This window comes from Sycon ciliatum, chromosome 8 (assembly GCF_964019385.1).
Source record: "Sycon ciliatum chromosome 8, ocSycCili1.1, whole genome shotgun sequence".
Classification (NCBI taxonomy): domain Eukaryota; kingdom Metazoa; phylum Porifera; class Calcarea; order Leucosolenida; family Sycettidae; genus Sycon; species Sycon ciliatum.
In genome coordinates this window covers 21,513,556-21,534,637 of record NC_088650.1, presented here as the reverse complement: position 1 = coordinate 21,534,637, position 21,082 = coordinate 21,513,556, and the positions used below count along the sequence as shown (strand labels likewise).

Sequence of the window (21,082 nt, the reverse complement as noted above, 5' to 3'; positions counted from 1 at the left end):
CTGTTGTTTCTGCGTGAGGAAGGAGAAACAAGCCTAGAGAAGAATGCTGATGTCTGAACTCCTGTTGTTTCTGCGTGAGGAAGGAGAAACAAGCCTAGAGAAGAATGCTGATGTCTGAACTCCTGTTGTTTCTGCGTGAGGAAGGAGAAACTGGCCTAGAGAAGAATGCTGATGTCTGAACTCCTGTTGTTTCTGCGTGAGGAAGGAGAAACTGGCCTAGAGAAGAATGCTGATGTCTGAACTCCTGTTGTTTCTGCGTGAGGAAGGAGAAACTGGCCTAGAGAAGAATGCTGATGTCTGAACTCCTGTTGTTTCTGCGTGAGGAAGGAGAAACAAGCCTAGAGAAGAAAATCTAAATTCTGGCCATCCCAAACCCCGACCACCATCCCCTCCTGGAATGATTACTTTTATAGCCTATCCTGGCACACTGCACTTCACACCTGAAATGACTGGCCAACCGCCCTCGGCCAATCAGAGAGCAGCAAGTGTTTGCTCTTGGCTTGCTGATGGCTGAACTCTTGTTGTTTCTGCATGAGGAAGGAGAAACAAGCAGGAAAATTCTACCGGAGAAGAAAATCTTAGAAGTCTCTTCTCCGGCTTGCTGATTGATCTCTGTCTCTCTCCCCCCCCCCCTCTCTCTCTGTCCATTTACAAAAGGAGTTAATTTTGACAAAATCTATCTCCGAATTGGAATATTTGAACAGGCGCTTTAGCTGATTCTGTTTATTGCCATCTTTTAAAATCTATCTCCACTAATCTATCTCACCGTGCTGGACATGGCAATCTTGGCTGAGGTATCGAAAAGTTGGAAACTCAGATTTACAAGGTTTTGTCTAGACTTTCCCGTTAGCAACAGTAAATAGCGTGCACCAAGGTCATTAGAAATCTCCATACATAAAGTACACTACATTGGCACCAGCAATGCAATGCAGTATTATAATCCAGTGGAGTGCGGGCCAGCGGATTTTGTCCCGTGACCAAAGCAGTCGAGTGTGCACATCTTTAGCAGCCCGGCAGTATATTATTCATAGGAGTGAAGTACAAGTTCCATTATAATCGAACAGGCCACCCATCCCAATACAATGAAGTGCTGGTCATATTTCGCTATACCAGACACAATGTATCTGCACAGTAACACAAAGCGTATGTATATTCTAAAATGCAAAGCAGTGTGCGTGCGGAGTGTTCTTTCAAGAGGGCACGAGTCATTGTAATCTCCAGGTACCTTGTCAACTCTTCCTTATAGAAACATGTTCAGATGTAATTAAAGCTGCTCGAGGTCCTGTTCATTTGGCTCCCGGTCTGCAGGGTTGTGGTTGGAAATTCTTTGCACAGCCTTTCATCACCACAACTTTTGTGTCTCAGTTGGCCTCCTCCTGAGAAAAACGAGAGTAACGAACAAGAAAATACACCCGTGCATACACACATGCATGCAAAAGTGCACACATTTATACACACACACCAACACACACACACACACACACACACACACACACACACACACACACACACACACACACACACACACACATCTTTATTATTATTTATTTATTTATTACAGCATCTCATAGCACAGTGAGAACACCGGCCAATATACACACACACACACATATACAAACATACACAAACATATACATATACAAACATACATGTTCATACATGTACACACACATTTTGTAATTGTACTTGCTTCCTTCCATAACTGGTCACATGAGTCTCCCCGGCAGAGGGGAGAGAGATGAAAAAGGAATCTTGGAAAGATGTCTCAATTGGCTATTAAACTGCTTAACGGCCGACACCCCCTGAATTCGTCAAACTCTTGGTGAACTTGACTTGGACTGGGTGGAAAATATTCCACTTCTGGGCTCGCCACACCTCAGTATGTGGGTGAGGACAAGGTGCAGAACCAGGGTTGACGGCATTAGGGCATCCGTCCCGGGATCCAATTGCAGTTACCACTGCCCCCGGTGACGGTCATACTTACTTACTTACACACCCACACACACACAAACACCATGTACCATGTACCATGTACCATGTATACAACCGTCGCAAGAGAAGCACGCAAATCTGCAAATGCACTGGATGTGCTCCCACAGATTTTCTCTTATAGCAACGATAGCGAACAAGACACACACACACACACACACACACACGATTGGACCATTGGATGCCCATCGCCAGAGGCAATGGTTGCGATGCTACGGCAGAAGCCATAGCAGCTTGTGCTGGGATTGCACCATTCAACAGCTTGCACGGCTGAAGAATTGACCGCCACTATTCAGCCTGGTCTACACCACACAGCTATGAAGTGGCTTTTTCTGGCCAGTGAATCTCTACACACACACCTCAGACCTCAGACTTGCCCATCGCGGAAGCGATGATAGCGAACAGCTATGTTAGGCATAGCAACTTGTACTGGGATTACACCACACACGCACGCACGCACGCACGCACGCACGCACCAAACATGGCAATGAGCTACACATATCTTCCTATTACAGTAGAGTCGCGTGTCCAAGAATGTTGTTTCCAAGGGGTTAGTCTGGGGCATTCTTATTTTGTTGGGCAATCTGGCTGCGTTCTTATAGCACGTTCTAGGAAACAATTCGTACTGGATCATATCTATCCCAAAAGCCGCCGGAAAATCAACACTGCCATTCTTAACTTAGGGCTGTGGCGTTCACAGCATTTCATGCAGGACGTTCTAGGGCTCGACGTTCTTCATTGCGCGACTCTACTGTACTTCACTGTACTCTACTGTACTAAAATTACCTAATGCCCAAATCAATGCGATCCCTCACATCACAACCGGGTCATGTTATAGAGAGGTACGTTGAAAGTGACACGTGGGTACAAATGGTCAAAAGCGACAATTTCTCACCTTTCTTCCCGTTTGAAGCTCAAGAACTGACCATCGCCACCCTCCTCTTGTTGTGTAGCTGGACATAGGGAAGTGCACCAAGAAAAAAAGCCACATTTCATTAAACAACTCGCCCCGGGCTGCTGAAAGCTGAAAAGAAACAATCTCCCAGTTTTGGGCCTTTTTGCCCGTGATTCTTCACTTTGCGACTAAAATATTCACAGCAGTGCCACATTTTCGGCGTCACTGAATGCGGGTGCCAGCGGCCTGCAAGCAAACCAAAAATAAAATCAATGCGACCACTCACATCACAGCTGGGTTATGTTCAATGCGACGATACGTGACTGGCTTGAGGACAGTTCCATAGTGCACGGTAGGGCGCCCAGCTCTGGTTGCACGCCGTAGCGGCGTGAGCTGGGCGCGGTGAGGGTTGGTGACAACTACAGTTTCCGTCTTCCTCCTCCGGAAACTTCCATTCAATGCGACTACTCACATCACTGCCGGATCATGTTATAGAGAGGTACGTGGAAAGTGACACGTGGGCACAAATGGTCAAAAAGCGACAATTTCTCACCTTTCTGCCCGTTCGAAGCTCAACAACTGACCATCGCCACCCTCATCTTGTTGTGTAGCTGGATATAGGGAAGTGCACCAAGAAAAAATGCCACATTTCAATAAAAAACTTGCCCAGGGCTGCGGAATGCTGAAAAGAAACAATCTCCCAGTTTGGGCTTTTTTGCCCGTGATTCTTCACTTTGCGACTAAACTATTCACAGCAATGCCAAACTTTCGGCGTCACTTAATGCGGGTGCCAGCGCCCTACAAGCAAACCAAAACTAAAATCAATGCGACCACTCACATCACAGCCGGGTCATGTTATAGAGAGGTACGTTGAAAGTGACACGCGGGCACAAATGGTCAAAAAGCAACAATTTCTCACCTTTCTGCCCGTTCAAAACTCAAGAACTGACCATCGCCACCCTCATCGTGTTGTATAACTGCACATAGGGAAGTGCACCAAAATAATGCCACATTTCAAAAAAAACAACGCCCCCAGGGCTGCTGAATGCTGAAAAGAAACAATCTCCCAGTTTTTGGGCTTTTTCTGCAGGTGATTCTACACTTTGCGACTAAACTATTCACAACAGCGCCAAATTTTCGGAGTCGCTGAATGCTGGTGCCAGCGGCCTACAAACAATCCAAAAATTAAATTATCACTCCCCCTCACATCACAGCCGGGTCATGTTATAGAGAGGTACGTTGAAAGTGACACGTGGGCACAAATGGTCAAAATGCGACAATTTCTCACCTTTCTGCACGTTCGAAGCTCGACAACTGACCATCGCCACCCTTATCTTGTTGTGTAGCTGGACATAGGGAAGTGCACGAAGAAAAAATGCCACATTTCAATAAACAACTCGCTCAGGGCTGCTGAATGCTAAAAAAAAAACAATCTCCCAGTTTTGGGTCTTTTTGCCCGTGATTCTTCACTTTGCGACTAAACTATTCACAGCAATGCCAAATTTTTGGCGTCACTGAATCCGGGTGCCAGTGGTCTACAAGCAAACCAAAAATCAAATCAATGCGACCACTCACATCACAGCCGGGTCATGTTATAGAGAGGTACGTTGAAAGTGACACGCTGGCACAAATGGTCAAAAAGCAACAATTTCTCACCTTTCTGCCCGTTCGAAACTCAAGAACTGACCATTGCCACCCTCATCGTGTTGTATAACTGGACATAGGGAAGTGCACCAAAAAAAAGCCACATTTCAATAAACATCGCGCCCAGGGCTGCTGAATGCTGAAAAGAACCAATCTCCCAGTTTTGGGCCTTTTTGCCCGTGATTCATCACTTTTGCGAATAAACTATTCACAGCAGTGCCAAATTCTCGGTGTCACTGAATGCTGGTGCCAGCGGCCTCTTTTTGCCCGTGATTCATCACTTTTGCGACTAAACTATTCACAGCAGTGCCAAATTCTCGGTGTCACTGAATGCTGGTGCCAGCGGCCTACAAGCAAACCAAAAATTTAATTATCACTCCCCCCCTCACGTGACCGCGGACTCCTGCATATACACTCTCACAATAACCACACAACTGTTTGGGGATAGCGCGCTTCTTGTATCATGCCAAACTTGACACAACGAGTCCAGCTTGACTCAGCTGAGTCCCTAACTGCTATTTACTGCTCTAACCTGAAGCCGTGCCTGGAAGAAGGGAAAGAGCGAAAAAAGAAAAAAAATCTGGCCTTCTGCAAGCAATAGCAAGTAATGAGTGCCGGCTGTGTAAAGTCGCACAACCGTGAAGTCGACCGGATGATGGTGTGTGTCTGGCACACATCTTGCTCTGCTGCTCCACCTGCGCATACCTGATATGGTGGTGCGCTTACGGGCGGGATGCCTGGGCCCCAGATGCCTCCCTGATGCGCCACGGGGTGCAGTCGAAGCACCTGTATCACTTCGGTGATCCAAATGCGAATGCAGCCTTGCCGGTCACCCGCCGGCATGCCGTCTACGCGACCAGCCTGAGACTGGCCCTGCCGCATTTGGCGCTTCTAAAATCTGCAATCCGGTAGAGAGCTCACTGGGCTGCCAAATACGTGACTGGCTTGAGGACAGTTCCATCTATCTCCTATCTAGGAGTTTGGGGCTTTTTACCCCGTGAATCTTCACTTTGCGACTAAACTATTCACAGCAGTGCCAAATTTTCTAGGTCACTGAATGCGGGTGCCAGCGCCCTACAAGCAAACCAAAAATGAAACAAATGCGACCACTGAAATTACAGCTGGGTCATGTTATAGAGAGGTACGTTGAAATTGAAAGGTCAGCACAAATGGTCAAAATCCGACATTTTCTCACCTTTCTGCCCGTTCGCAGCTCAGAAAATGACAATGAACATCCTCATCTCGTTGTGTAGCTGGACATAGAAAATAGCACCATGAAAAAGAACCACATTGCTCTAAAGAACTCACCCAGGGCTGCTGAAAGCTGAAAAAGAACCTATCTAGAAGTTTGGGGCTTTTTACCCGTGAATCTTCACTTTGCGACTAAACTATTCACAGCAGTGCCAAATTTTCTGGGTCACTGAATGCGGGTGCCAGCGCCCTACAAGCAAACCAAAAATCAAACCAATGCGACCACTGAAATTACAGCTGGGTCATGTTATAGAGAGGTACGTTGAAATTGAAAGGTCAGCACAAATGGTCAAAATCCGACATTTTCTCACCTTTCTGCCCGTTCGCAGCTCAGAAAATGACAATGACCATCCTCATCTCGTTGTGTAGCTGGACATAGAAAATAGCACCATGAAAAAGAGCCACATTTCTCTAAAGAACTCACCCAGGGCTTCTGAAAGCTGATAAAGAACCTATCTAGAAGTTTGGGGCTTTTTACCCGTGAATCTTCACTTTGCGACTAAACTATTCACAGCAGTGCCAAATTTTCTGGGTCACTGAATGCGGGTGCCAGCGTCCAACAAGCAAACCAAAAATGAAACCAATGCGACCACTGAAATTACAACTGGGTCATGTTATAGAGAGGTACGTTGAAATTGAAAGGTCAGCACAAATGGTCAAAATCCGACATTTTCTCACCTTTCTGCCCGTTCGCAGCTCAGAAAATGACAATGACCATCCTCATCTCGTTGTGTAGCTGGACATAGAAAATAGCACCATGAAAAAGAGCCACATTTCTCTAAAGAACTCACCCAGGGCTGCTGAAAGCTGAAAAAGAACCTATCTAGGGGTTTGGGGCTTTTTACCCGTGAATCTTCACTTTGCGACTAAACTATTCACAGCAGTGCCAAATTTTCTAGGTCACTGAATGCGGGTGCCAGCGCCCTACAAGCAAACCAAAAATGAAACCAATGCGACCACTGAAATTACAGCTGGGTCATGTTATAGAGAGGTACGTTGAAATTGAAAGGTCAGCACAAATGGTCAAAATCCGACATTTTCTCACCTTTCTGCCCGTTCGTAGCTCAGAAAATGACAATGACCATCTTCATCTCGTTGTCTAGCTGGACATAGAAAATAGCACCATGAAAAAGAGCCACATTTCTCTAAAGAACTCACCCAGGGCTGCTGAAAGCTGAAAAAGAACCTATCTAGAAGTTTGGGGCTTTTTACCCGTGAATCTTCACTTTGCGACTAAACTATTCACAGCAGTGCCAAATTTTTGGGGTCACTGAATGCGGGTGCCAGCGCCCTACAAGCAAACCAAAATGAAACCAATGCGACCACTGAAATAACAGCTGGGTCATGTTATAGAGAGGTACGTTGAAATTGAAAGGTCAGCACAAATGGTCAAAATCCGACATTTTCTCACCTTTCTGCCCGTTCGCAGCTCAGAAAATGATAATGAACAACCTCATCTTGTTGTGTAGCTGGACATAGAAATTAGCACCATGAAAAAGAGCCACATTTCTCTAAAGAACTCACTGAGGGCTGCTGAAAGCTGAAAAAGAACTTATCTAGAAGTTTGGGGCTTTTTACCCGTGAATCTTCACTTTGCGACTAAACTATTCACAGCAGTGCCAAAAAGAGCCACATTTCTCTAAAGAACTCACCCAGGGCTGCTGAAAGCTGAAAAAGAACCTATCTAGAAGTTTGGGGCTTTTTACCCGTGAATCTTCACTTTGCGACTAAACTATTCACAGCAGTGCCAAATTTTCTGGGTCACTGAATGCGGGTGCCAGCGCCCTACAAGCAAACCAAAAATCAAACCAATGCGACCACTGAAATTACAGCTGGGTCATGTTATAGAGAGGTACGTTGAAATTGAAAGGTCAGCACAAATGGTCAAAATCCGACATTTTCTCACCTTTCTGCCCGTTCGCAGCTCAGAAAATGACAATGACCATCCTCATCTCGTTGTGTAGCTGGACATAGAAAATAGCACCATGAAAACGAGCCACATTTCTCTAAAGAACTCACCCAGGGCTGCTGAAAGCTGAAAAAGAACCTATCTAGAAGTTTGGGGCTTTTTACCCGTGAATCTTCACTTTGCGACTAAATTATTCACAGCAGTGCCAAATTTTCTGGGTCACTGAATGCGGGTGCCAGCGCCCTACAAGCAAACCAAAAATCAAACCAATGCGACCACTGAACTTACAGCTGGGTCATGTTATAGAGAGGTACGTTGAAATTGAAAGGTCAGCACAAATGGTCAAAATCCGACATTTTCTCACCTTTCTGCCCGTTCGCAGCTCAGAAAATGACAATGACCATCCTCATCTCGTTGTGTAGCTGGACATAGAAAATAGCACCATGAAAAAGAGCCACATTTCTCTAAAGAACTCACCCAGGGCTTCTGAAAGCTGATAAAGAACCTATCTAGAAGTTTGGGGCTTTTACCCGTGAATCTTCACTTTGCGACTAAACTATTCACAGCAGTGCCAAATTTTCTGGGTCCCTGAATGCGGGTGCCAGCGCCCTACAAGCAAACCAAAAATGAAACCAATGCGACCACTGAAATTACAGCTGGGTCATGTTATAGAGAGGTACGTTGAAATTGAAAGGTCAGCACAAATGGTCAAAATCCGACATTTTCTCACCTTTCTGCCCGTTCGCAGCTCAGAAAATGATAATGAACAACCTCATCTTGTTGTGTAGCTGGACATAGAAATTAGCACCATGAAAAAGAGCCACATTTCTCTAAAGAACTCACTGAGGGCTGCTGAAAACTAAAAAAGAACTTATCTAGAAGTTTGGGGCTTTTTACCCGTGAATCTTCACTTTGCGACTGAACTATTCACAGCAGGGCCAAATTTTCTGGGTCACTGAATGCGGGTGCCAGCGCCCTACAAGCAAACCAAAAATCAAACCAATGCGACCACTGAAATTACAGCTGGGTCATGTTATAGAGAGGTACGTTGAAATTGAAAGGTCAGCACAAATGGTCAAAATCCGACATTTTCTCACCTTTCTGCCCGTTCGCAGCTCAGAAAATGACAATGACCATCCTCATCTCGTTGTGTAGCTGGACATAGAAAATAGCACCATGAAAAAGAGCCACATTTCTCTAAAGAACTCACCCAGGGCTTCTGAAAGCTGATAAAGAACCTATCTAGAAGTTTGGGGCTTTTTACCCGTGAATCTTCACTTTGCGACTAAACTATTCACAGCAGTGCCAAATTTTCTGGGTCACTGAATGCGGGTGCCAGCGTCCAACAAGCAAACCAAAAATGAAACCAATGCGACCACTGAAATTACAACTGGGTCATGTTATAGAGAGGTACGTTGAAATTGAAAGGTCAGCACAAATGGTCAAAATCCGACATTTTCTCACCTTTCTGCCCGTTCGCAGCTCAGAAAATGACAATGACCATCCTCATCTCGTTGTGTAGCTGGACATAGAAAATAGCACCATGAAAAAGAGCCACATTTCTCTAAAGAACTCACCCAGGGCTGCTGAAAGCTGAAAAAGAACCTATCTAGGGGTTTGGGGCTTTTTACCCGTGAATCTTCACTTTGCGACTAAACTATTCACAGCAGTGCCAAATTTTCTAGGTCACTGAATGCGGGTGCCAGCGCCCTACAAGCAAACCAAAAATGAAACCAATGCGACCACTGAAATTACAGCTGGGTCATGTTATAGAGAGGTACGTTGAAATTGAAAGGTCAGCACAAATGGTCAAAATCCGACATTTTCTCACCTTTCTGCCCGTTCGTAGCTCAGAAAATGACAATGACCATCTTCATCTCGTTGTCTAGCTGGACATAGAAAATAGCACCATGAAAAAGAGCCACATTTCTCTAAAGAACTCACCCAGGGCTGCTGAAAGCTGAAAAAGAACCTATCTAGAAGTTTGGGGCTTTTTACCCGTGAATCTTCACTTTGCGACTAAACTATTCACAGCAGTGCCAAATTTTTGGGGTCACTGAATGCGGGTGCCAGCGCCCTACAAGCAAACCAAAATGAAACCAATGCGACCACTGAAATAACAGCTGGGTCATGTTATAGAGAGGTACGTTGAAATTGAAAGGTCAGCACAAATGGTCAAAATCCGACATTTTCTCACCTTTCTGCCCGTTCGCAGCTCAGAAAATGATAATGAACAACCTCATCTTGTTGTGTAGCTGGACATAGAAATTAGCACCATGAAAAAGAGCCACATTTCTCTAAAGAACTCACTGAGGGCTGCTGAAAGCTGAAAAAGAACTTATCTAGAAGTTTGGGGCTTTTTACCCGTGAATCTTCACTTTGCGACTAAACTATTCACAGCAGTGCCAAAAAGAGCCACATTTCTCTAAAGAACTCACCCAGGGCTGCTGAAAGCTGAAAAAGAACCTATCTAGAAGTTTGGGGCTTTTTACCCGTGAATCTTCACTTTGCGACTAAACTATTCACAGCAGTGCCAAATTTTCTGGGTCACTGAATGCGGGTGCCAGCGCCCTACAAGCAAACCAAAAATCAAACCAATGCGACCACTGAAATTACAGCTGGGTCATGTTATAGAGAGGTACGTTGAAATTGAAAGGTCAGCACAAATGGTCAAAATCCGACATTTTCTCACCTTTCTGCCCGTTCGCAGCTCAGAAAATGACAATGACCATCCTCATCTCGTTGTGTAGCTGGACATAGAAAATAGCACCATGAAAACGAGCCACATTTCTCTAAAGAACTCACCCAGGGCTGCTGAAAGCTGAAAAAGAACCTATCTAGAAGTTTGGGGCTTTTTACCCGTGAATCTTCACTTTGCGACTAAATTATTCACAGCAGTGCCAAATTTTCTGGGTCACTGAATGCGGGTGCCAGCGCCCTACAAGCAAACCAAAAATCAAACCAATGCGACCACTGAACTTACAGCTGGGTCATGTTATAGAGAGGTACGTTGAAATTGAAAGGTCAGCACAAATGGTCAAAATCCGACATTTTCTCACCTTTCTGCCCGTTCGCAGCTCAGAAAATGACAATGACCATCCTCATCTCGTTGTGTAGCTGGACATAGAAAATAGCACCATGAAAAAGAGCCACATTTCTCTAAAGAACTCACCCAGGGCTTCTGAAAGCTGATAAAGAACCTATCTAGAAGTTTGGGGCTTTTACCCGTGAATCTTCACTTTGCGACTAAACTATTCACAGCAGTGCCAAATTTTCTGGGTCCCTGAATGCGGGTGCCAGCGCCCTACAAGCAAACCAAAAATGAAACCAATGCGACCACTGAAATTACAGCTGGGTCATGTTATAGAGAGGTACGTTGAAATTGAAAGGTCAGCACAAATGGTCAAAATCCGACATTTTCTCACCTTTCTGCCCGTTCGCAGCTCAGAAAATGATAATGAACAACCTCATCTTGTTGTGTAGCTGGACATAGAAATTAGCACCATGAAAAAGAGCCACATTTCTCTAAAGAACTCACTGAGGGCTGCTGAAAACTAAAAAAGAACTTATCTAGAAGTTTGGGGCTTTTTACCCGTGAATCTTCACTTTGCGACTGAACTATTCACAGCAGGGCCAAATTTTCTGGGTCACTGAATGCGGGTGCCAGCGCCCTACAAGCAAACCAAAAATCAAACCAATGCGACCACTGAAATTACAGCTGGGTCATGTTATAGAGAGGTACGTTGAAATTGAAAGGTCAGCACAAATGGTCAAAATCCGACATTTTCTCACCTTTCTGCCCGTTCGCAGCTCAGAAAATGACAATGACCATCCTCATCTCGTTGTGTAGCTGGACATAGAAAATAGCACCATGAAAAAGAGCCACATTTCTCTAAAGAACTCACCCAGGGCTTCTGAAAGCTGATAAAGAACCTATCTAGAAGTTTGGGGCTTTTTACCCGTGAATCTTCACTTTGCGACTAAACTATTCACAGCAGTGCCAAATTTTCTGGGTCACTGAATGCGGGTGCCAGCGTCCAACAAGCAAACCAAAAATGAAACCAATGCGACCACTGAAATTACAACTGGGTCATGTTATAGAGAGGTACGTTGAAATTGAAAGGTCAGCACAAATGGTCAAAATCCGACATTTTCTCACCTTTCTGCCCGTTCGCAGCTCAGAAAATGACAATGACCATCCTCATCTCGTTGTGTAGCTGGACATAGAAAATAGCACCATGAAAAAGAGCCACATTTCTCTAAAGAACTCACCCAGGGCTGCTGAAAGCTGAAAAAGAACCTATCTAGGGGTTTGGGGCTTTTTACCCGTGAATCTTCACTTTGCGACTAAACTATTCACAGCAGTGCCAAATTTTCTAGGTCACTGAATGCGGGTGCCAGCGCCCTACAAGCAAACCAAAAATGAAACCAATGCGACCACTGAAATTACAGCTGGGTCATGTTATAGAGAGGTACGTTGAAATTGAAAGGTCAGCACAAATGGTCAAAATCCGACATTTTCTCACCTTTCTGCCCGTTCGTAGCTCAGAAAATGACAATGACCATCTTCATCTCGTTGTCTAGCTGGACATAGAAAATAGCACCATGAAAAAGAGCCACATTTCTCTAAAGAACTCACCCAGGGCTGCTGAAAGCTGAAAAAGAACCTATCTAGAAGTTTGGGGCTTTTTACCCGTGAATCTTCACTTTGCGACTAAACTATTCACAGCAGTGCCAAATTTTTGGGGTCACTGAATGCGGGTGCCAGCGCCCTACAAGCAAACCAAAATGAAACCAATGCGACCACTGAAATAACAGCTGGGTCATGTTATAGAGAGGTACGTTGAAATTGAAAGGTCAGCACAAATGGTCAAAATCCGACATTTTCTCACCTTTCTGCCCGTTCGCAGCTCAGAAAATGATAATGAACAACCTCATCTTGTTGTGTAGCTGGACATAGAAATTAGCACCATGAAAAAGAGCCACATTTCTCTAAAGAACTCACTGAGGGCTGCTGAAAGCTGAAAAAGAACTTATCTAGAAGTTTGGGGCTTTTTACCCGTGAATCTTCACTTTGCGACTAAACTATTCACAGCAGTGCCAAAAAGAGCCACATTTCTCTAAAGAACTCACCCAGGGCTGCTGAAAGCTGAAAAAGAACCTATCTAGAAGTTTGGGGCTTTTTACCCGTGAATCTTCACTTTGCGACTAAACTATTCACAGCAGTGCCAAATTTTCTGGGTCACTGAATGCGGGTGCCAGCGCCCTACAAGCAAACCAAAAATCAAACCAATGCGACCACTGAAATTACAGCTGGGTCATGTTATAGAGAGGTACGTTGAAATTGAAAGGTCAGCACAAATGGTCAAAATCCGACATTTTCTCACCTTTCTGCCCGTTCGCAGCTCAGAAAATGACAATGACCATCCTCATCTCGTTGTGTAGCTGGACATAGAAAATAGCACCATGAAAACGAGCCACATTTCTCTAAAGAACTCACCCAGGGCTGCTGAAAGCTGAAAAAGAACCTATCTAGAAGTTTGGGGCTTTTTACCCGTGAATCTTCACTTTGCGACTAAATTATTCACAGCAGTGCCAAATTTTCTGGGTCACTGAATGCGGGTGCCAGCGCCCTACAAGCAAACCAAAAATCAAACCAATGCGACCACTGAACTTACAGCTGGGTCATGTTATAGAGAGGTACGTTGAAATTGAAAGGTCAGCACAAATGGTCAAAATCCGACATTTTCTCACCTTTCTGCCCGTTCGCAGCTCAGAAAATGACAATGACCATCCTCATCTCGTTGTGTAGCTGGACATAGAAAATAGCACCATGAAAAAGAGCCACATTTCTCTAAAGAACTCACCCAGGGCTTCTGAAAGCTGATAAAGAACCTATCTAGAAGTTTGGGGCTTTTACCCGTGAATCTTCACTTTGCGACTAAACTATTCACAGCAGTGCCAAATTTTCTGGGTCCCTGAATGCGGGTGCCAGCGCCCTACAAGCAAACCAAAAATGAAACCAATGCGACCACTGAAATTACAGCTGGGTCATGTTATAGAGAGGTACGTTGAAATTGAAAGGTCAGCACAAATGGTCAAAATCCGACATTTTCTCACCTTTCTGCCCGTTCGCAGCTCAGAAAATGATAATGAACAACCTCATCTTGTTGTGTAGCTGGACATAGAAATTAGCACCATGAAAAAGAGCCACATTTCTCTAAAGAACTCACTGAGGGCTGCTGAAAACTAAAAAAGAACTTATCTAGAAGTTTGGGGCTTTTTACCCGTGAATCTTCACTTTGCGACTGAACTATTCACAGCAGGGCCAAATTTTCTGGGTCACTGAATGCGGGTGCCAGCGCCCTACAAGCAAACCAAAAATGAAACCAATGTGACCACTGAAATTACAGCTGGGTCATGTTATAGAGAGGCACGTTGAAATTGAAAGGTCAGCACAAATGGTCAAAATCTGACATTTTCTCACCTTTCTGCCCGTTCGCAGCTCAGAAAATGACAATGACCATCCTCATCTCGTTGTGTAGCTGGACATAGAAAAAAGCACCATGAAAAAGAGCCACATTTCTCTAAAGAACTCACCCAGGGCTGCTGAAAGCTGAAAAAGAACCTATCTAGGAGTTTGGGGCTTTTTACCCCGTGAATCTTCACTTTGCGACTAAACTATTCACAGCAGTGCCAACTTTTCTGGGTCACTGATTGCGGGTGCTAGCGCCCTACAAGCAAACCAAAAATGAAACAATGCGACCACTGAAATTACAGCTGGGTCATGTTATAGAGAGGTACGTTGAAATTGAAAGGTCAGCACAGATGGTCAAAATCCGACATTTTCTCACCTTTCTGCCCGTTCGTAGCTCAGAAAATGACAATGACCATCCTCATCTCGTTGTGTAGCTGGACATAGAAAATAACACCATGAAAAAGAGCCACATTTCTCTAAAGAACTCACCCAGGGCTGCTGAAAGCCGAAAAAGAACCTATCTAGAAGTTTGGGGCTTTTTACCCGTGAATCTTCACTTTGCGACTAAACTATTCACAGCAGTGCCAAAATATCTGGGTCACTGAATGTGGGTGCCAGCGCCCTACAAGCAAACCAAAAATCAAACCAATGCGACCACTGAAATTACAGCTGGGTCATGTTATAGAGAGGTACGTTGAAACTGAAAGGTCAGCACAAATGTACAAAATCCGACATTTTCTCACCTTTCTGCCCGTTCGCAGCTCAGAAAATGACAATGACCATCCTCATCTCGTGTAGCTGGACATAGAAAATAGCACCATGAAAAAGAGCCACATTCCTCTAAAGAACTCACCCAGGGATGCTGAAAGCTGAAAAAGAACCTATCTAGAAGTTTGGGGCTTTTTACCCGTGAATCTTTACTTTGCGACTAAACTATTCACAGCAGTGCCAAAATATCTGGGTCACTGAATGCGGGTGCCAGCGCCCTACAAGCAAACCAAAAATCAAACCAATGCGACCACTGAAATTACAGCTGGGTCATGTTATAGAGAGGTACGTTGAAATTGAAAGGTCAGCACAAATGGTCAAAATCCGACATTTTCTCACCTTTCTGCCCGTTCGCAGCTCAGAAAATGACAATGACCATCCTCATCTCGTTGTGTAGCTGGACATAGAAAATAGCACCATGAAAAAGAGCCACATTTCTCTAAAGAACTCACCCAGGGCTGCTGAAAGCTGAAAAAGAACCTATCTAGAAGTTTGGGGCTTTTTACCCGTGAATCTTCACTTTGCGACTAAACTATTCACAGCAGTGCCAAATTTTCTGGGTCACTGAATGCGGGTGCCAGCGCCCTACAAGCAAACCAAAAATGAAACCAATGCGACCACTGAAATTACAGCTGCGTCATGTTATAGAGAGGTACGTTGAAATTGAAAGGTCAGCACAAATGGTCAAAATCCGACATTTTCTCACCTTTCTGCCCGTTCGCAGCTCAGAAAATGACAATGACCATCCTTATCTCGTTGTGTAGCTGAACATAGACAAGACCACCAAGAAAAAGACCCACATTTCTCTAAAGAACCCGCCCAGGGCTGCTGAAAGCTGAAAAAGAACCTATCTAGAAGTTTGGGGCTTTTTACCCGTGAATCTTCACTTTGCGACTAAACTATTCACAGCAGTGCCAAATTTTTAGGGTCACTGATTGTGAGTGCCAGTGCCCTACAAGCAAACCAAAAATGAAACCAATGCGACCGCTGACATTACAGCTGGGGCATGTTATAGAGAGGTACGTTGAAATTGAAAGGTCAGCACAAATGGTCATAATCCGACATTTTTTTCTCACCTTTCTGCCCGTTCGCAGCTTAGAAAATGACAAGGACCATCCTCATCTCGTTGGTTAACTGGACATGGAAAAGAGCACCATGAAAAAAGTCATACTTCTCTAAAGAACTCGCGCAGCGCTGCTGAAAGCTGAAAAGAACCTATCTAGAAGTTTGGGGCTTTTTACCTGTGAATCTTCACTTTGCGACTAAACTATTCACAGCATTGCCAAATTTTCTGGGTCACTGAATGCGGGTGCCAGCGCCCTACAAGCAAACCAAAAATGAAACCAATGCGACCACTGAAATTACAGCTGGGTCATGTTATAGAGAGGTACGTTGAGATTGAAAGGTCAGCACAAATGGTCAAAATCCGACATTTTCTCACCTTTCTGCCCGTTCGCAGCTCAGAAAATGACAATGACCATCCTCATCTCATTGTGTAGCTGGACATAGAAAATAGCACCATGAAAAAGAACCACATTTCTCTAAAGAACTCACCCAGGTCTGCTGAAAGCTGAAAAAGAACCTATCTAGAAGTTTGGGGCTTTTTATCCGTGAATCTTCACTTTGCGACTAAACTATTCACAGCAGTGCCAAAATATCTAGGTAACTGAATGTGGGAGCCAGCGCCCTACAAGCAAACCAAAAATCAAACCAATGCGACCACTGAAATTACAGCTGGGTCATGTTATAGAGAGGTACGTTGAAATTGAAAGGTCAGCACAAATGGTCAAAATCCGACATTTTCTCACCTTTCTGCTCGTTCGCAGCTCAGAAAATGACAATGACCATCCTCATCTCGTTGGTTAGCTGGACATAGACAAGAGCACCATGAAAAAGAGTCACATTTCTCTAAAGAACTCGCCCAGGGCTGCTGAAAGCTGAAAAAGAACCTATCTAGAAGTTTGGGGCTTTTTACCCGTGAATCTTCACTTTGCGACTAAACTATTCACAGTAGTGCCAAATGTTTTGGGTCACTGAATGCGGGTGCCAGCGCCCTACAAGCAAACCAAAAATGAAACCAATGCGACTACTGAAATTACAGCTGGGTCATGTTATAGAGAGGTACGTTGAAATTGAAAGGTCAGCACAAATGGTCAAAATCCGACATTTTCTCACCTTTCTGCCCGTTCGCAGCTCAGAAAATGACAATGACCATCCTCATCTCGTTGGTTAGGTGGACATAGACAAGAGCACCACGAAAAAGAGTCACATTTCTCTAAAAAACTCGCCCAGGGCTGCTGAAAGCTGAAAAAGAACCTATCTAGAAGTTTGGGGCTTTTTACCCGTGAATCTTCACTTTGCGACTAATCTATTCACAGTAGTGCCAAAGGTTTTGGGTCACTGAATGCGGGTGCCAGCGCCCTAAAGGCAAACCAAAAATGAAACCAATGCGACCACTGAAATTACAGCTGGGTCATGTTATAGAGAGGTACGTTGAAATTGAAAGGTCAGCACAAATGGTCAAAATCCGACATTTTCTCACCTTTCTGCCAGTTCGCAGCTTAGAAAATGATAATGACCATCCTCATCTCGTTGGTTAGCTGGACATGGACAAGAGCACCATGAAAAAGAGTCACATTTCTCTAAAGAACTCGCCCAGGGCTGCTGAAAGCTGAAAAAGAACCTATCTAGAAGTTTGGGGCTTTTTACCCGTGAATCTTCACTTTGCGACTAAACTGTTCACATCAGTGCCAAATTTTCTGGTTCACTGGATGTGGGTGCCAGCGCCCTACAAGCAAACCAAAAATCAAACCAATGCGACCACTGAAATTACAGCTGGGTCATGTTATAGAGAGGTACGTTGAAATTGAAAGGTCAGCACAAATGGTCAAAATCCGACATTTTCTCACCTTTCTGCCCGTTCGCAGCTTAGAAAATGACAATGACCATCCTCATCTCGTTGGTTAGCTGGACATAGACAACAGCACCATGAAAAAGAGTCATATTTCTCTAAAGAACTCGCCACGGGCTGCTGAAAGCTGAAAAAGAACCTATCTAGAAGTTTGGGGCTTTTTACCCGTGAATCTTCACTTTGCGACTAAACTATTCACAGCAGTGCCAAATTTTCTGGTTCACTGAATGTGGGTGCCAGCGACCTACAAGCAAACCAAAAATGAAACCAATGCGACCACTGAAATTACAGCTGGGACATGTTATAGAGAGGTACGTTGAAATTGAAAGGTCAGCACAAATGGTCAAAATCCGACATTTTCTCACCTTTCTGCCCGTTCGCAGCTCAGAAAATGACAATGACCATCCTCATCTCGTTGTGTAGCTGGACATAGAAAATACCAGCATGAAAAAGAGCCACATTTCTCTAAAGGACTCACCCAGGGCTGCTGAAAGCCGAAAAAGAACCTATCTAGAAGTTTGGGGCTTTTTACCCGTGAATCTTCACTTTGCGACTAAACTATTCACAGCAGTGCCAAATTTTTAGGGTCACTGATTGTGGGTGCCAGCGCCCTACAAGCAAACCAAAAATGAAAGCAATGCGACTGCTGACATTACAGCTGGGTCATGTTATAGAGAGGTACGATGAAATTGAAAGGTCAGCACAAATGGTCAAAATCCGACATTTCCTCACCTTTCTGCCCGTTCGCAGCTTAGAAAATGACAATGACCATCCTCATCTTGTTGTGTAGCTGGACATAGACAAGAGCACCAAGAAAAAGATCCACATTTCTCTAAAGAACTCGCCCAGGGCTGCTGAAAGCTGAAAAAGAACCTATCTAGAAGTTTGGGGCTTTTTACCCGTGAATCTTCACTTTGCGACTAAACTATTCACAGCAGTGCCAAATTTTTGGGGTCACTGATTGTGGGTGCAGGCACCCTACAAGAAAACCAAAAATGAAACCAATGCGACCGCTGACATTACAGCTGGGTCATGTTATAGAGAGGTACAGTAAAACCTGTAACTAACGACCACCCCTTGGTGCCCGGAAAAGTGGTCGTTAGTGGCAGGTGGTCTTTAGTTAGAGGTTTGCACCGCGCGACCATATATGGATCCCATTATATGATATGTATGTCAAAATGCAGATAATACAATCCCCCACCACTTGCGCACTGACATTCTTCTTTCAGATCATACAACACTTGGAGAGAGAGAAAATCAAGTTTTTTATACACCGGAAGCGATACGACCTTTTGACACGTATGTCGACTCACCGGGTTTCCAGAGCAGCGCTGGCCTGGCCAGGCAGTGCAGTGAGTAGTGTGTACCAGTACGTGATGCGGCGATGTTGCGATGTTGCGAGTTTTCGCACCTTTCACTGTAGACTATTATCCGCCATCGTATCCTGGCCTGTGTCACAGACTGTCAGTGTGACCTGGTGTAGTGGTGAGTCTTGTGACTGAGCTGTGTGATTGCACTTCGACAGAGAGCCGCTCAGTCTTAGTTTCTCCTTCGAGTAGTAACATCGATCAAAGAGCGCCTTGGATGGGCTCTCCAAGACGTTTCCTATCATGTTTGTTCTTGACAGCATTTGAAATTATGACAGGTGTAGTGCAATCCACACTGATTCCACAGTAAAAATGAGACTGCGCTCATTTGTCCAGCTGTAGTATCGGCTAGCTTGTGTGTTTCTGAACATTCAAGCGATGCCAACGCGAATCCCGCGAATTATTATTATTATTATTAGTATCGAAACGACCATGGAAAATCATCAAAATTTCGAGAAGGAGCTTCAAGCAATGCTTGATTTGCTACATCGCGGTCGCTAGTTACGGGTCAAAATTCGACATTGGGACAAGAAAAGGCGGTCGCTGGTCGCGTTCAGCAGGTAGTCGCTAGTCACAGTGCATTTTGAATGTGAGACCGTCCGTGCCTGACGAAGTGGTCGGTAGTACCAGGCCGGTCGCTAGTCACGGTGGTCGTTAGTTACAGGTTTTACTGTACGTTGAAATTGAAAGGTCAGCACAAATGGTCAAAATCCTACATTTTCTCACCTTTCTGCCCGTGCGCAGCTCAGAAAATGACAATGACCATCCTCATCTCGTTGGTTAGGTGGACATAGACAAGAGCACCACGAAAAAGAGTCACATTTCTCTAAAAAACTCGCCCAGGGCTGCTGAAAGCTGAAAAAGAACCTATCTAGAAGTTTGGGGCTTTTTACCCGTGAATCTTCACTTTGCGACTAATCTATTCACAGTAGTGCCAAAGGTTTTGGGTCACTGAATGCGGGTGCCAGCGCCCTAAAGGCAAACCAAAAATGAAACCAATGCGACCACTGAAATTACAGCTGGGTCATGTTATAGAGAGGTACGTTGAAATTGAAAGGTCAGCACAAATGGTCAAAATCCGACATTTTCTCACCTTTCTGCCCGTTCGCAGCTTAGAAAATGATAATGACCATCCTCATCTCGTTGGTTAGCTGGACATGGACAAGAGCACCATGAAAAAGAGTCACATTTCTCTAAAGAACTCGCCCAGGGCTGCTGAAAGCTGAAAAAGAACCTATCTAGAAGTTTGGGGCTTTTTACCCGTGAATCTTCACTTTGCGACTAAACTGTTCACATCAGTGCCAAATTTTCTGGTTCACTGGATGTGGGTGCCAGCGCCCTACAAGCAAACCAAAAATCAAACCAATGCGACCACTGAAATTACAGCTGGGTCATGTTATAGAGAGGTACGTTGAAATTGAAAGGTCAGCACAAATGGTCAAAATCCGACATTTTCTCACCTTTCTGCCCGTTCGCAGCTCAGAAAATGACAATGACCATCCTCATCTCGTTGTGTAGCTGGACATAGAAAATACCAGCATGAAAAAGAGCCACATTTCTCTAAAGGACTCACCCAGGGCTGCTGAAAGCCGAAAAAGAACCTATCTAGAAGTTTGGGGCTTTTTACCCGTGAATCTTTACTTTGCGACTAAACTATTCACAGCAATGCCAAATTTTTAGGGTCACTGATTGTGGGTGCCAGCGCCCTACAAGCAAACCAAAAATGAAACCAATGCGACCGCTGACATTACAGCTGGGTCATGTTATAGAGAGGTACGTTGAAATTGAAAGGTCAGCACAAATGGTCAAAATCCGACATTTTCTCACCTTTCTGCCCGTTCGCAGCTTAGAAAATGACTATGACCATCCT

At 44.6% G+C, this 21,082-nt stretch overlaps 1 long non-coding RNA gene across 2 annotated transcripts in view; it reads right to left on the bottom strand.

The window, feature by feature from the left end:
- Window positions 1–777: 777 nt before the first annotated feature.
- Window positions 778–21,082, bottom strand: part of LOC135823436 (uncharacterized) — a 115,058-nt gene continuing 94,753 nt past the window's right edge. Inside the window, exons 7-11 of one of the 2 annotated variants that reach the window (XR_010554704.1) lie at window positions 4,173–4,230; window positions 3,804–3,861; window positions 3,438–3,495; window positions 2,885–2,942; window positions 778–1,376 (exon numbers count right to left, since the gene is read on the bottom strand). This is a non-coding gene — a long non-coding RNA (uncharacterized LOC135823436). The remainder of the gene's footprint in view (window positions 1,377–2,884; window positions 2,943–3,437; window positions 3,496–3,803; window positions 3,862–4,172; window positions 4,231–21,082) is intronic. The other variant, XR_010554703.1, reaches the window with a different exon arrangement.